The sequence below is a fragment of the Lissotriton vulgaris genome, chromosome 1_1 (genome assembly GCF_964263255.1).
Source record: "Lissotriton vulgaris chromosome 1_1, aLisVul1.2, whole genome shotgun sequence".
Taxonomy (NCBI): domain Eukaryota; kingdom Metazoa; phylum Chordata; class Amphibia; order Caudata; family Salamandridae; genus Lissotriton; species Lissotriton vulgaris.
In genome coordinates, this window is record NC_141685.1 from 1,851,559,736 (window position 1) to 1,851,573,034 (window position 13,299).

The following is a 13,299-nucleotide window of genomic DNA, read 5'->3' on the forward strand; positions in this document are numbered from 1 at the left end:
TGGGCCTTTTCTCCCACTCTTTTTCCCTGCCAAAAGTAAACAGGCTTAACCAAGACCTCATCCAACGGCTTTCTAACAGATGGCTCTCTTTGTCCGCAAACTACTGCTTTGACCCACTGAGGATTCTGAACCTTCATTCCCGAGGCCGAAGGTAAAATTTCTGACTGGATCGAATCTGGTTTCTATAGTCAACCTACTCTTCATTGTAGTCAGCCATCACTTACTCTTGGTATCACTCAAGTGCTACCAGATAACCACGTAATGCTTTTTGGTACTATTCTGAACCTTAAACTTGAAAAATTCATAACTCCGGATCCTCTTATTCAGTGTTTGTCGTTTTGGAGTCGCTTTATTTATTAAACGTTACTTTGGTTTTCTAAATTGGTTTGTGGTTTTCTTGTATTGTGTTTTTTCTTTATTACAGCTAGAGTACTGTATAAATGCTTTACATAGACACATTTTGTGATTTTAGTGGGTAACCCTGACAAGGACTGTAATTATTATTATTTTTTTTTAATTTTTGAAAACCTTTATTGAAATCAGAACACACAGCTATTCAGCCTGACATCCCGGAGGCAAGGCAGCAATGAGAAAGGAGAAAAATAGTGTCAAACAATTGAGACATAATCGCCGAAGGTTAATTTTACATGATATAAACACAACAACAAGCGCCCACGGGCGCGAAAGTGGCAGTGTGAGTAATGCGACGCTGGGTGTCAGGGATGGGTACGGTATGAGGCAGGGAAACACGTATCGAGGATGGATAGCAGGATGGGGAAAGAGGCGGGAGGGGGAAGGTATCAGGAGAATATAGTACAGTAGAGCTCAGTTGGCGTCACAGGTTAGGGAGAAACATTGTCATTCTGACTGATTGGTTCAGGCGGTAAGCACACATCCCCCCTGTATTCATTCCACGCTCCCCAAATTTAAGTCCAAGTTCGAGGTCTCCCTCTAGCCACATAGACTGTCTTCTCCCTGAACATGCACCAGTCCATGTTGGCCTTCCACTGAACCAGCAGGGGGGCCTCGGCCGCACCCCATCTCTGGGCTATGTCCCTCTTAGCTACCATGTTCCCAAGGGTAACCCACCTAGTTTGTGCAACGTTGTGGTCAGAAGGCTCCCATATGTTCAAGAGGCATCGACGGGCCTCCGCCTGGGCAGCCACGCCAGTCACCTCCTCCATAACGCGGTGTACCCTTCTCCAGTAGGAGGCGATCACCGGGCAGTCCCAGAGGATGTGTAGAAAAGTGGCAGGAGCCCCACAGCCCCTGCGACAGAGACCGTCAGGCGAGAAACCCATGCGCATCAATCGGGGCCCTGTCATATACACCCGGTGCAAGACCTTAAATTGTACGAGGCGAAGACGGGAAGAAATGGCAACCTCCTTAGGAGAGGAAACCGCGCTCTGCCAATCCTCATCGTCCAACTCAAGGCCATCTGCTACCCACTGGTCTCTCAAACTAAGGAGGAGGTCCGTGCGTGCATTGATCCATTTTTTATAGGAGAGTGAGATCGCGCTGTCCGGCATGTGCCCATCTAGGATCCTGTCTTCCAGTGGGGAACTTTCGGGAATGACGCCGTCCGGCGGAGAGGCCGAAAGCAGCGCATGTCGCAGCTGAGCGTAGCGGAAAAACTCTGTCGCGCCCAGCTGGTACTCAGCTTGCAACTGGGGGAAGGTCTTAATCAAGCCCTTAGAGAGCATATCATCAACCATGCTGATGCCGATAAGGTCCCACCTATCAAATCCCTTGGTGTGCCACAGTCTACCCAGGATGTCGGAATCAAAGAGGGGGGTGAACTTCGTGAGTCTGCCCTGCCACCCTTGTGCCTTAGTAATCGCTCGCCAGGTGCGGACCGCCGTGCGGGTGGGGCCCGTCAACCGTCGGTCGAAGGACTTCGAGTATAGGGCCCGATAATAATTACCATCGCCCATCAGCCACCTATCCATGGCATAGCCGGGGCTCGCCACTGGGCCATAGAAACCATGGTTTAGGGCAGCTAACTGCGAGGACCAATAGTAACGGCGTACGTCTGGGAGGGCGATGCCCCCATCATACCAGGGGAGCGTGAGTTTGTGAAAGGCAATGCGGGGGCGACCCTCCCAGAGGAGGGTACGGAGAAGGCCTTCGAGGTCACGAAAATAGCGCGCCGGGACAGGGTCTTGGGCGTTTTGGAGTGCATACAGGAATCTGGGCAGGGCCATCATCTTGAAAAGAGCGGCGCGGCCAAGGAGGGAGAGTGGCAGTTTACGCCAACTGTCCACGTCACGCCGCAACCGCTGTAGAGGAGGAAGCAGGTTGTTGTCATGTCTCAACTTGGGATTACCAGAGATGTAAATGCCCAGGTATTTGAAACCGCACGTGGCAATCTGAATACCGCAGCCTCTGGGGAGACGCGGAGTATCCCCCTTGAGGACATAAAGGGAGGACTTGGCCCAGTTGATAATCAGGCCAGAGTATCGCCCAAAAAGTCTGATGACATCGCAGGCCACGATGAGGGATCTGCAGGGGGAAGTCAGGTAAAGCAGTATATCGTCGGCGTAAAGGGAGACCCTGTCTTCAAAGCCAGGGGCCCATGTAATGCCTCGCAAGTCAGGATGCGCACGCAATAGTGCTGCAAGTGGTTCGAGGGCCAAGGCAAACAAGAGGGGGGACAGGGGGCAACCCTGTCTGGTACCTCGACGCAGGGGGAATGGCGCCGAAAGGCAACCGTTGACCGTGACATTGGCCATCGGGTCCGCATACAAGAGCTTCACCCAGCTCACAAAGACAGGTCCAAACCCGAGTTTGGTCAGCACTGCCCACAGGTACGGCCATTCGAGCGAGTCGAAGGCCATAGTGGCATCCAGGGACGCTAGGACAGCCGGCTCCTCGAGAGTGTGGGCCCTGGCCATGACACCATGGAGGCGGCGCAAGTTAAGGGCAGACTGGTCGGGGTGCACGAGATCGCTGATAACTCCAACCAAGCGATTAGCCAGCAACTTGGCGAGGACCTTGGGTTCCACGTTAAGGAGAGAAATAGGACGGTACGAACGACAAACGTCCCGCGGCTTACCCTCCTTGTGGATGACCACGATGGTAGCTAGTCGTTGATCCAGGGGGAGAGAGCCTCTCTCAAAGGACTCCAAGAACATTTTACGGAGGTGCGGGGAGACCGCGTCCGAACGGATTTTGTACAGTTCCACCGGTATACCGTTAGGCCCGGAGGCCTTCCCGGTCCTTAGGGAGCGGATTGCAAGGTCAATCTCTTCAGCAGAGATGTCTCTATCCAAGTCCTCTCTCTCCTCCTCGGAAAGACTGGGCAGGTCAATGTCGGAGAGGAAGGCCGACGAGTCCGCCTCCGAAAAGTCAGAGGCAGACTCATAGACCCCCTGAAAGTAGCCAGCGAACGAGTCAACAATGGCGCTAGGGTCCGTAAGGACCACACCGTCGTCTCCAACGAGCTCGGGCACCACACGACTGGCCATCTCCCTGCTGTCGAGCCAAGCCAACAACTTCCCAGCCTTATCGCCCACATCGTAAATACGGCCTCGCTGTTCCTTGGACAGGATGAGAGCGGCATTAGTAGCCAGGGCGTGGTACTCCGCCTGTTTCAGCGAGAGAGTATGGAGGACAGAGGGGTCAGGCTCGGGCCCCAATTGGGCCTCGAGGCGCAGTACTTCCTGCTCGATAGCCAGCATGTCAGAGTCTCTAGTGCGACGGGTCTCAGCGATGAGCGCCTGGGCCTCGCCACGGAGCACCGTCTTAAAAGCCTCCCAGAGTGTAACGGCCGACCTCACCGAGCCCACGTTCTCGGAGAAGTAGAGATCAATGGCTTTGGCCAGGAGGGAGCGGGTCTTGAAATCCCGGAAATACCATGGGTTGATCACTGCCGGACGTTCCGACAGAGTCACTCCAAAATCAAAGGAGACCCACAAAGGGGAGTGATCGGATATGCCCCGCGCCAGAAAGCGGGCTTCGGAAACGGCAAGTGCGTCCGAAGCTAATGTGAGAACATAGTCGATGCGCGAAAGGCTCCCGTGTGCACCCGATAGGAAGGAAAATTGGCGGAGCGTGGCATGTAAAAGTCGCCACCCGTCCACCAGCCCAATAGACTCAAGGAAGGACGGCAGCCACAGCTGCGGGCCACGTAGGTCGCGGGGCGGTTGGCGATCAAGCAGACCGGAGCAAACGGAATTAAAGTCACCCCCCACTATCAAACGACCAGCCGGCATAGACAAGATGGCACCACCAAGGTCATGAAAAGTACTAGACTGGAGCCCTGGGGGGACGTACACAGAAAACAACGTGAGGGAACGCCCTTCCCATCTACCAGCTACGGCGGCGTACCGCCCCCTATCGTCAATCAAGGTGGTATCTATCTCTAGGGGAAGGGACGCGCGCATAAGTATGCCCGTCCCCCGGGAGCCGGAAGAGAACCCCGAATGTGCCACCATTTTATAACCCTTACGATTCAGAGCTTTGCAAGCGTTGCCCACCAAGTGTGTCTCCTGAAGAAGGACAATATCTGGCATATGTTGTTTAATCAGTTGTATCACCACCCCTCTCTTGATCCGATCACCCAACCCGTTAACATTCCAACTGAGAATTCTTAACATCCTACCCCTCATCCCTCCACTGCCCGCCCCACCCAGAGCCCAGAGACACCCGCATAAGAAACACTTCAGAAGCAACATTGACCCATTGCCACACTAGAGAAAGAGAAAGGAAAACAACACAAACCATAAACGTGCCCAACAAACCCCCCACCCTGCACCCCTGCATTAGACTAAAAAGCCCCCCCAACCAGCAGTGTGCCTGTCGCCCCATTAACTACTCTACAAAAGACCCAGAGGAGTGAGGAATCCCCGTGAAATCGTCCCGCCACCCACCATGGAAATAAAGGAGAGAATAAGAAACAACAATAGCACCAGTCCGGCGGTCATTCGAGGCAGGGGTAGCATCAGCTCCCAGTTCATTCTTGCCGCTCCGCTCCGCCCGAGGCGCCCCCAACATCATCTTCTTGCTCATCACGCGCAGGGGAAACAGTGTCCAGCCACTCGCTGACGTTCTCAGGATAGTCAAAAAAGAAGGCACGTCCCTTGTATTCAACGCGGAGCTTCGCCGGAAACTGCATGGAGTACTTGAGACCCATGTCCGAGGCGTCTTTTCACCCCCGCGTAGCTCAACCGCTGACGCTGTACCAGCCTGGTAAAGTCCGGGTAGAAGTGCACCTCCGCATTTTGGTAGTGGAGCGGCCCATGCGATCTGGATGCTTGGAGGATCGCATCTCGGTCTCTGAAATTGAGGAGGCGCGCCACGATCGGTCGCGGTGTCGCTCCCGTTTTAGGTGGGCCCCCTGGTACACGGTGGGCACGTTCCACTGAGAAGAAATTACTCAGTCCAGAGGGCGCCAAATGAGTCTTGACCAAGTCCTCCACAAACAGGTCCGCTGCGCCATTCTCGGACCCTTCCGGTACCCCTACTATGCGGACGTTCTGCCGCCTGGCTCGCCCCTCAAAGTCCTCCAGCCGCTTTGAGAACAGATCAGCAGTCGACCGCAGATTGCGAACCTCAATCTGCAGTTCGGAGACATCCGAGGTCAGACTGGCGGTCTTAATATCAAGAGTTTTCACACGCTCATTGGTCTTGCCCAAGTCGGCCCTGATAAGGGTAACGTCAATAGCCATGGAGTCCACTTTATGGGACAGAGTCTCGTGCTGCTGCTGTACGTCGGCACGGAGGCTAGTAATGGCACCCATGATGTCCATGAGGGTAGGATCCGAGCCATCCGGCGGGCTAGTCGATGGGGTCCCTTTAGAGACGGCCCCAGATGTAGGTGGTGACTTGAGGTTGACATATCGCTCCATGCGATTGTTCTGTGTTTGCGATTTGCCCCGACCACCTTTATTCGATGCTCTGTCCGGATCACCTCTGCCCGCCATGATGGGTACGGGAGAACAAAGGCAGAGCGGCAGCAGGTCTGGGTCCACAGCCGAGAGGCAGACGGATCAAGAAGTCTCGACCAGGTCGACAAGGGCAAGACAGGAACGCTGTGTCTTCACCAAGGAGGCGGCAGGCGGGCACCACACAGTCCGATCATGCGAAGTGGCGAAGTGACGAAGTCCGGAGGTACAATGGCACCGTCACGGAGCGGAGTTCAGCTCGACGTTACTTTGCTCAGGAGCCCCCGATTTGGAAGCCGATTGCAGTCCCCGCCTCAGTAGGCCACCAGCATTACAGTTCCACCAACGTGGGTCAGGATTTCAAGCAGGATGATTGCGGTGGATCGGACGGTCCACGGAGCTCCGAGCTTACGCGGCCATCTTGGTCGCCCGCGAAGCTCCTCCAGGACTGTAATTATTGATTGAGAGGTATCCTTCTCCACCTCAATAAAAACTTACAAATTCTTACAGCAACCTTTCAAAAAGGCACATATGAGCGTCTTCCTTTGCTTTAGGGAAGCTTCTACTCACTGGACAAAATAGCATGGGTTTTTCCGCAGTGGATTTCTAATACCACACTCTAGCCACATGGAATGCTCTTTTGCAGCATTCCGCTTCACAAATTTTAGCTGCTGACATCATGATGGTTCTTCGTGCATCATTCAGACTGTTGAGTCTTCTACTGAAGAAACTGGTGAAATTAACAGCATAGACCTCCAGTCCAGCCCATGGTAGTTGCATTATTTGTAGGGGTCTTCCTACAGAGGCACTCCCATGGTCCTCAAGGCAGATCACTCTGTGCAGTACACCCCGAGGCCTTAAGCCACTTGCAAGGTACTGGTGTATTCAGCAGGAGTGTTGTTCACTCACTAAGGGCACCCATGAAGACCAGTCTACAGATGTTCTTCATTTAGGGTTCCCAGGTAGTCAACCCTTTATGGGCTCCAAGAGGCTGGTGGGGCATGAGTTATACTCACGTTGGACAGACGTTTCAGGAGTACAAGTCAAGAGAGGGTCTTCTTACAATAGAAAGGGGTTTACCTACCAAGTGTTTCAATTATTCTTCTTTTGCTCCTTTTCTTCACAAATTATCTTTCATTTCAATAGGGTTTAAAATGGAAGTGGAGAGTTATACAAGGAGAAAGTTCCTTCCAAAACCTGTAATACCACATCATCCCACCACCCCTAACTAGCACATTCAGGATCAGCCCACTGGCTGTCCAAAGAAAACAGGAATGTAATAAAGTGCAAAAGATGACAGATAAATAAACCAGAATTGAAAATACAATATTGCATTGAAGACTGAATCCATGAAAACAAAAAGGTTTCATGCCAGCATCTGTATGTGTTAGCCTTTTAAGTCCAGACACATTAGCTTTTCTAGTAATAATGGCGGTAGTGTTACTGGTCGTCGATGAAATGATGGTGGGGATAATGGTGGTGAGAGCCATATGGTGGTTGTGGCAGAAACAGTGGAGGTGGAAGTGCTGTTATTGGGGATAGTAGTAATGCTGGGGTTAACTGTTGTAATCACAAAGGTAATTGTGGTCGTAATGATGGTGGTAGATGTATATAGGTGGTTCTGATAATGGCGAGTGTGGTAAGGGTTGTGGTAAAAGTGGTGGTTATGATCTAAAAAGAAACAGCCCTGTGTGAAAACAAAAAAAACAATTAGGTAATTACGTAAATGTCAGGGTTGCACACACGCACTGCCAAAGACATTTAAAAAAGTTGAAAGAAATCAAATAAATACAAGAGGATTGCCAACTGTATACAAGGCATTATGAGAAAGAATGTGTGATTTAAATGTAATTTTCAGATGTTAAACAGTCCCTTAAGCACTGCAATGTATGGAAGTTAGAATGATACACAAAAACAGCCAATAGCATGTGGTGAGAGGGCAATACTCACCAGGCTAGAGTCAAAGACACAGTATATTTTAAAGAATCTGCAACAATACTTCAGAAAAGAGATATGCTGTCAGGCAACACCTACAAGAAAAGCAAGACACAAAAATACATTTAAAAAACGGGATAGTGAGTAAAGCGGGGAAGTATTTACACAGACTTGTAACATAAGGGACAACCCTCCCCATTAGGGGTGACAACAAAGTGGTAACATGATGACACAGTAAGAATTGGCAGGGAAGGAAATTGTATACAGGAAGAGAGAATAATTGAATCAGAAGGGTGGCATGCAGGTGAATAGAGAAATGCATTTAGTGATGCAAAGAAAAACAGAAAAAAACGCTTGCGACAAGTCTGAATACAGACAAAGAATGATTGATGTTGAACAAAAGAGCAAAACATTATGGTGAGATAGATAAAATGCGGGAAGAAGTACACTAAAGTATGTCAGGAAAATAGCAAGAGTGCTAAAGAAAATGGAGGAGATAATGAATTCCAATTTTTATGGGATACTTTGTGAGACAGAAAGAGAAATATAAGACACTGAAAGATGTTTTGCAGAAATAGAGAGAAGATTCAAAATAAGGACGTGATATTATGTTCTGTAAGTTTATGTCCTCCAGTAAGTTGGCTTAACAAAAACAACGCTTCCTGTGGACAATCAACAATTAATACTTATTATGTAATAGCACAATCACAATAATCGAAGGCAAAGAGATGTCTGAATGAGAAAAGGCATATAACACAAATTTAGTATGAAATCATGTTGTTTATATACTGTAATGACATTATTATAAATCCAGTCCATCGTGTCCCAAGTGATTGTGAAACCTATATTTTTAAGGTTGTGACTGACATAAAAACGAGATTTCAGCAAATTGTACAAAGACGACCATTAAATCAATACATAAAAGGTACTCGCAGCCTACTCATACAATAATAGTGGCTGACAAAATGGACCGCTTCAAGAATTCACAGATGTTTCGACCCAACTATTGATATGGGGTATCATCAGGACCTCACAATGGGGATGACTGTAAGATTGCGTGATGTGCACCTTGTGGGAGTGAAAAGGAAGAAAGGAGGAAAGGGTACTCGCATAGGGCCCAGCCGGGCATCTATCACAGGGAGGGGTACTGGCAGTCAGGAAGGCTCAAATGTGCTGGCCTTAATAAATTTGATAGAATGATATACTGTTTCCAGAGTAGATTCCCATGGTGAAATGGCTGAACTCTCAATTAGCCTTAACTAAAATGCAGGGACGACAATCCGTCTTTATGTAAAGTACCCAATGTGGGGAGGTTGCAGTAAGTTGAGCTGCCTAAATCAGGCGCGGAAATGTAGAAGTTAAAGGTCAGCCGCTGTTTTACATGACTCCGCCCCTCATGACTCCATGTCCTTATCACTGCCACACCTCAGCCCCAAATTTATGAGTTCCAGAAGTAATTGTTCTTCCATTTCCAGCATAACAAAAGTGAAATTTTTTTTATGTTGTAACATGCCCTTAGAAAAACTTTTTTAAGTTGAAAAGTAGATATTTTTATTGCAAAGATCAAAATATTTTAAATCCAGATGTTAACGCTGTACATTTTTATTTGGAGTATTTTACCACCTTGTGCATTATATGGGGTTGGTGGATGGGCTTTGTACCTTTTTACCTGAAATAAAGAGTAAAATATATGACTTTAAATCAAATAAGACTTATAAATCATGGCTAATCACCTATTAGGTTCCAATTGATGAAGGCCCTGCTGCGATGGGACGGTACAGTTAAACAGCCAGATCTCGAGTCATTCCTGAATTCCAGTAGAGCGGATGATGCCCGTAGATGAAGGGGGAGGTCATTCCAGGACTTCGCAAAGAGGTAGAAGGAGGGTCATCTACTGTTGCTTAGGCTGATGTTAGGGGTGTGACTGAGGGAGACACTTGGGGAGCGCAGGTGTCCACAGGATTGGTGGAAGTTCAGACATTGGTTAATGTATGCTGGTCCTTGGTTGTGTAGGGCTTTATAGGTGTGGAGCAGCATCTTGAATTGACAACTCTTCTGAATGTGGAGCCAGCAGAGCTTCCGGAGGCAGGGGGTGATGTGAGTCTACTTTGGGAAGTTGAGGTAGAGTCTGGCTGCTGAATTATGCACGGTTACAGTCTCTTCAGGAAGCGCTAGATGATTCCTACGTATTCCTGCGTTGCGTAGACCAGCCGGACGGTGACTAGAGCTGGAATTACAGTACGTCTGGTGTCGACGGGGAGCGATTTTAAGATCTTATTGGGCATGCGTAGAGTGAGGCAGTAGGCAGAGGAGTCTGTGTTGACCTGGCTTTATAGGGCAAGCTTACTGCCCGAGATGATGCCAAGGTTGCAGGCATGGTCTGCCAAAGTAGGCGAGGGACTTAGTTTGGAAGGCAAACAGGAGTTGTTCCATTGGGAGGTGTTGTTCCTGAAAATCATCACTTCTGTTTTGTCTGTGTTGAGTTTTAGGCAGTTGTCTTTCATCCAGTTGACGATACTCATTATGCACTTGGGGAAGTTGACCTCATGGTGGAGGGGTCTTCTGATAGCACAAGGATGAGCAGGGTGTAGGTGTAGGATATGATTTTAAGGCCATGGGTTCTGACTATATTGGCCAAGGGGGTAATGTAGGCGTTGAACAGTGTAGGGCTCAGGAACAAGCCGTAAGGGACGCCGCAAATGATGTTCTTGAGTTCAGAGGTGAAAGGTGGTAGGCAAATTCTTTAGTTTCTTCCAGTGAGGAAGGAGGTGTTCCATTTGTGGGCATCTCCTTAGATTCCAATGTGGTGAAGCTTCTTGATAAGAGTGCGGTGAGATATGGTGTCAAATGGTGTTCAGCGCTCTATGAGGATCAGGGCAGCCGTTTCTCTCCGGTCATGCAGGGTTCTGAGTAGTCGGTGCCAGCGATCAGGGCGATTTCGGTGTTGTGGTTCGTGCAAGATTCGGATTGGGAGGTGTTCAGGAAATTGTTGTTCTCAAGGTGTTCAATGAGTTGGTGGTTGATGGCGGTTAGAACTGGGGGTCTCTAGTTGGCAGAGGTAGGTACCACTGTCCAAATAGGGACCCTTGCTTCTAGTCAGGGTAAGGAGGAAACCCTCTGAGATAACCCCTGCTCACCCTCTAGGTAGCTTGGCACGAGCAGTCCAGGCTAATCAGAAGGCAATGTGTAAAGTATTTGTACCAACACTCACAGTAACACAGTGAAAACACCACAAACTGACTCCACAACAGTTTAGAAAAATAATGGCATTTAATCTAAACTACACAAGACCAAAGCGACAAAAATCCAACATACACAGTTCAAGAATATGGTTGCGAAAGAGTTCTTTAGGTTGCGATAAAATAATCCACAGTTGCGTGAAAAGTTCACAGTTGCGACACGTTGAGTCAACAGTACCTTTAGTTGCGACAAAGTTCCAAAAGCAGAAGCTGGTGCGGTGGAAAACAAGCGATGCATTGCTCCTGAGACCTTGGGGAGTCGTTTGAGACAGCCCCGCTCCCTGAGCGGGGATGCGCTCCGCAGCGAGTGATGCAATAACTTTTCAGTTGCAAAAGTCTCTCAATCTTAGTTTCTAGCTTCCCAGCACAAGTACAACTTCCAGAGGCACCACAACTGGCCCAAGCACTCTGGGAAGGACAAAACTCTCTCAGCAGAGTTCAGGGAAGGTGGGGGTGAAGTCCTTTTGTTCCTGGGACTTCAAAAACAGGGAGCCAGCTCTTCTCAGGCCCTTGGGAGATTCCTTCAAGACAGGGGACACAGCACAACAGCAAAGTCCTTCTCCTCTCCTTGGCAGCAGAGCAACAGCAGGTCAGTCCAGCAAAGCAACAGCCGGACAGTCTTCCTTCTTCAGATTCAGCTTTCTATTTGGCAGAGGTTTCTTCTTGATTCCAGGATGATCTAATTTTCTGTTGTCAGGGGTCCTTTTCCTCTACCCCTAAAAGACTTTGTTATCTTTGTGCAAGTGGGCCCTGAGCCTGGTCTGAACCAGTTATGGGTGTTCCTTGAGCACTTTGTTTTTCGGATTTCTCCTTTTCTTTCAGAGTGAGGGGCAGGGTCGTCAGCCGCCCAGCAGGAGGTGGAGCCAGCATTGTGGAAGGCAGGCACAGCCCTATTCAGGCCCAGGTGCTATCTCCTCCCACCACTTAAGTTGCAATGCAGTCATTCATCCTAGGGCTGACTCAGCAGGCCTCCTGGGGAATCCCAAGCCCCTGTCACTCTCAAACCAGACAGTCCATACACAAACAGGCCAAGGCACACAGAAAGGTCAGACAAGAGAACAGCAACTTTCTAAAAGTGCTGTTCTCAAACACAGGATTTAAAAACAACCTTTCCTAAAAGATGTGTTATTAAATTCTGAGTTCAGCGATACCAGACTTTTATGTCCTATCTTGTTCCTATGGGAAGATCTGCTGGTAGCCACTGTAGCCAAAATCCTCCCTGATAGCCTATGGAGCAAGATAGCCTTGCAGCAGTGAAAAACAAAAATGGCTGTTATTCACTACCAGAGCAGGTCACCTGCACAAGTACATGCTCTACCTTTCACATACACTGCACCCTGCCCAAGGGGGTATCTTGGGCCTTCCATAGGGGTGACCAATGTGCACAAAAAGGGAAGGGTTAGGCCTGGTCAGTGGAAACACTGACCAGGAGGACATGGCAGTTCACAGACTGCACACAGGCACCGCATTGGCAGGCCTGAGACACCATTTTAGGGCTACTCATGTGGGTGGCACAATCAGTGCTGCAGGCCCACTAGTAGCATTTGTCATCACCAGCCCTCGCACACCCAGTGCACTTTACTAGGGACTCCATGGTGATACAAATATGCCAATCATGTACATCCAATCATAATAACAATAACAATTTACACAGGAAGCACTTACACTCTGACACTGATCGGCAGTGTCAGAGTGTCCAAAGCATCTAAACCAGCGAAAAACTAAATCCAGCACAGCATCAAAAAATACAGGAGGTAGAGGCAAAAAGATGGGTATAACCACGCCAAAGATGCCAGGTCGAACAATGGCCTTTGAAAACTTTGGCAGGAAAGGAAAGCAGAGAGATGGGACAGTAGTTATCGAGTTCGCTGGGGTCGGCGGACGGTTTCTTGAGAAAGGGTTTGACTCTTGATTGTTTCCATTCTTTGGGGAAGGTGGCTGTGGTAAAGGATGCGTTGAAGAGGACAGTGAACTTGTTGCTGATCATCTTGCTTCCAAGGCTGAAGATGTGGTAGGGACAGGGGTTCCGTGGGTGCTGCTGAGTGGACAGAGTTCATGATGGCTGTAGTATTTTATGCGTTGAGGTGGTAGTTTGTGTGGTGAGTTGGTTCCATGTGGTGAGCAGGTGGTCAGGGTTTGCATCTGTGGATGCAAGGAGACCGAGGATGTCAGAGGCACTGGGTTGGGGTTTGAGGTTTTTGTAGATGGTGAAAATGTTGTTGTGGATGAATCGTGCCAGG

General features: G+C 49.2%; 1 protein-coding gene across 1 annotated transcript in view; it reads right to left on the bottom strand.

The window, feature by feature from the left end:
- SMIM30 (small integral membrane protein 30) overlaps positions 1-13,299 on the bottom strand; it is a 72,899-nt gene that overhangs the window by 40,430 nt on the left and 19,170 nt on the right. The window contains exon 2 of the mRNA XM_086919343.1: positions 7,836-7,915. The gene's annotated coding sequence lies outside the window, so the exon portion shown is untranslated. The remainder of the gene's footprint in view (positions 1-7,835; positions 7,916-13,299) is intronic.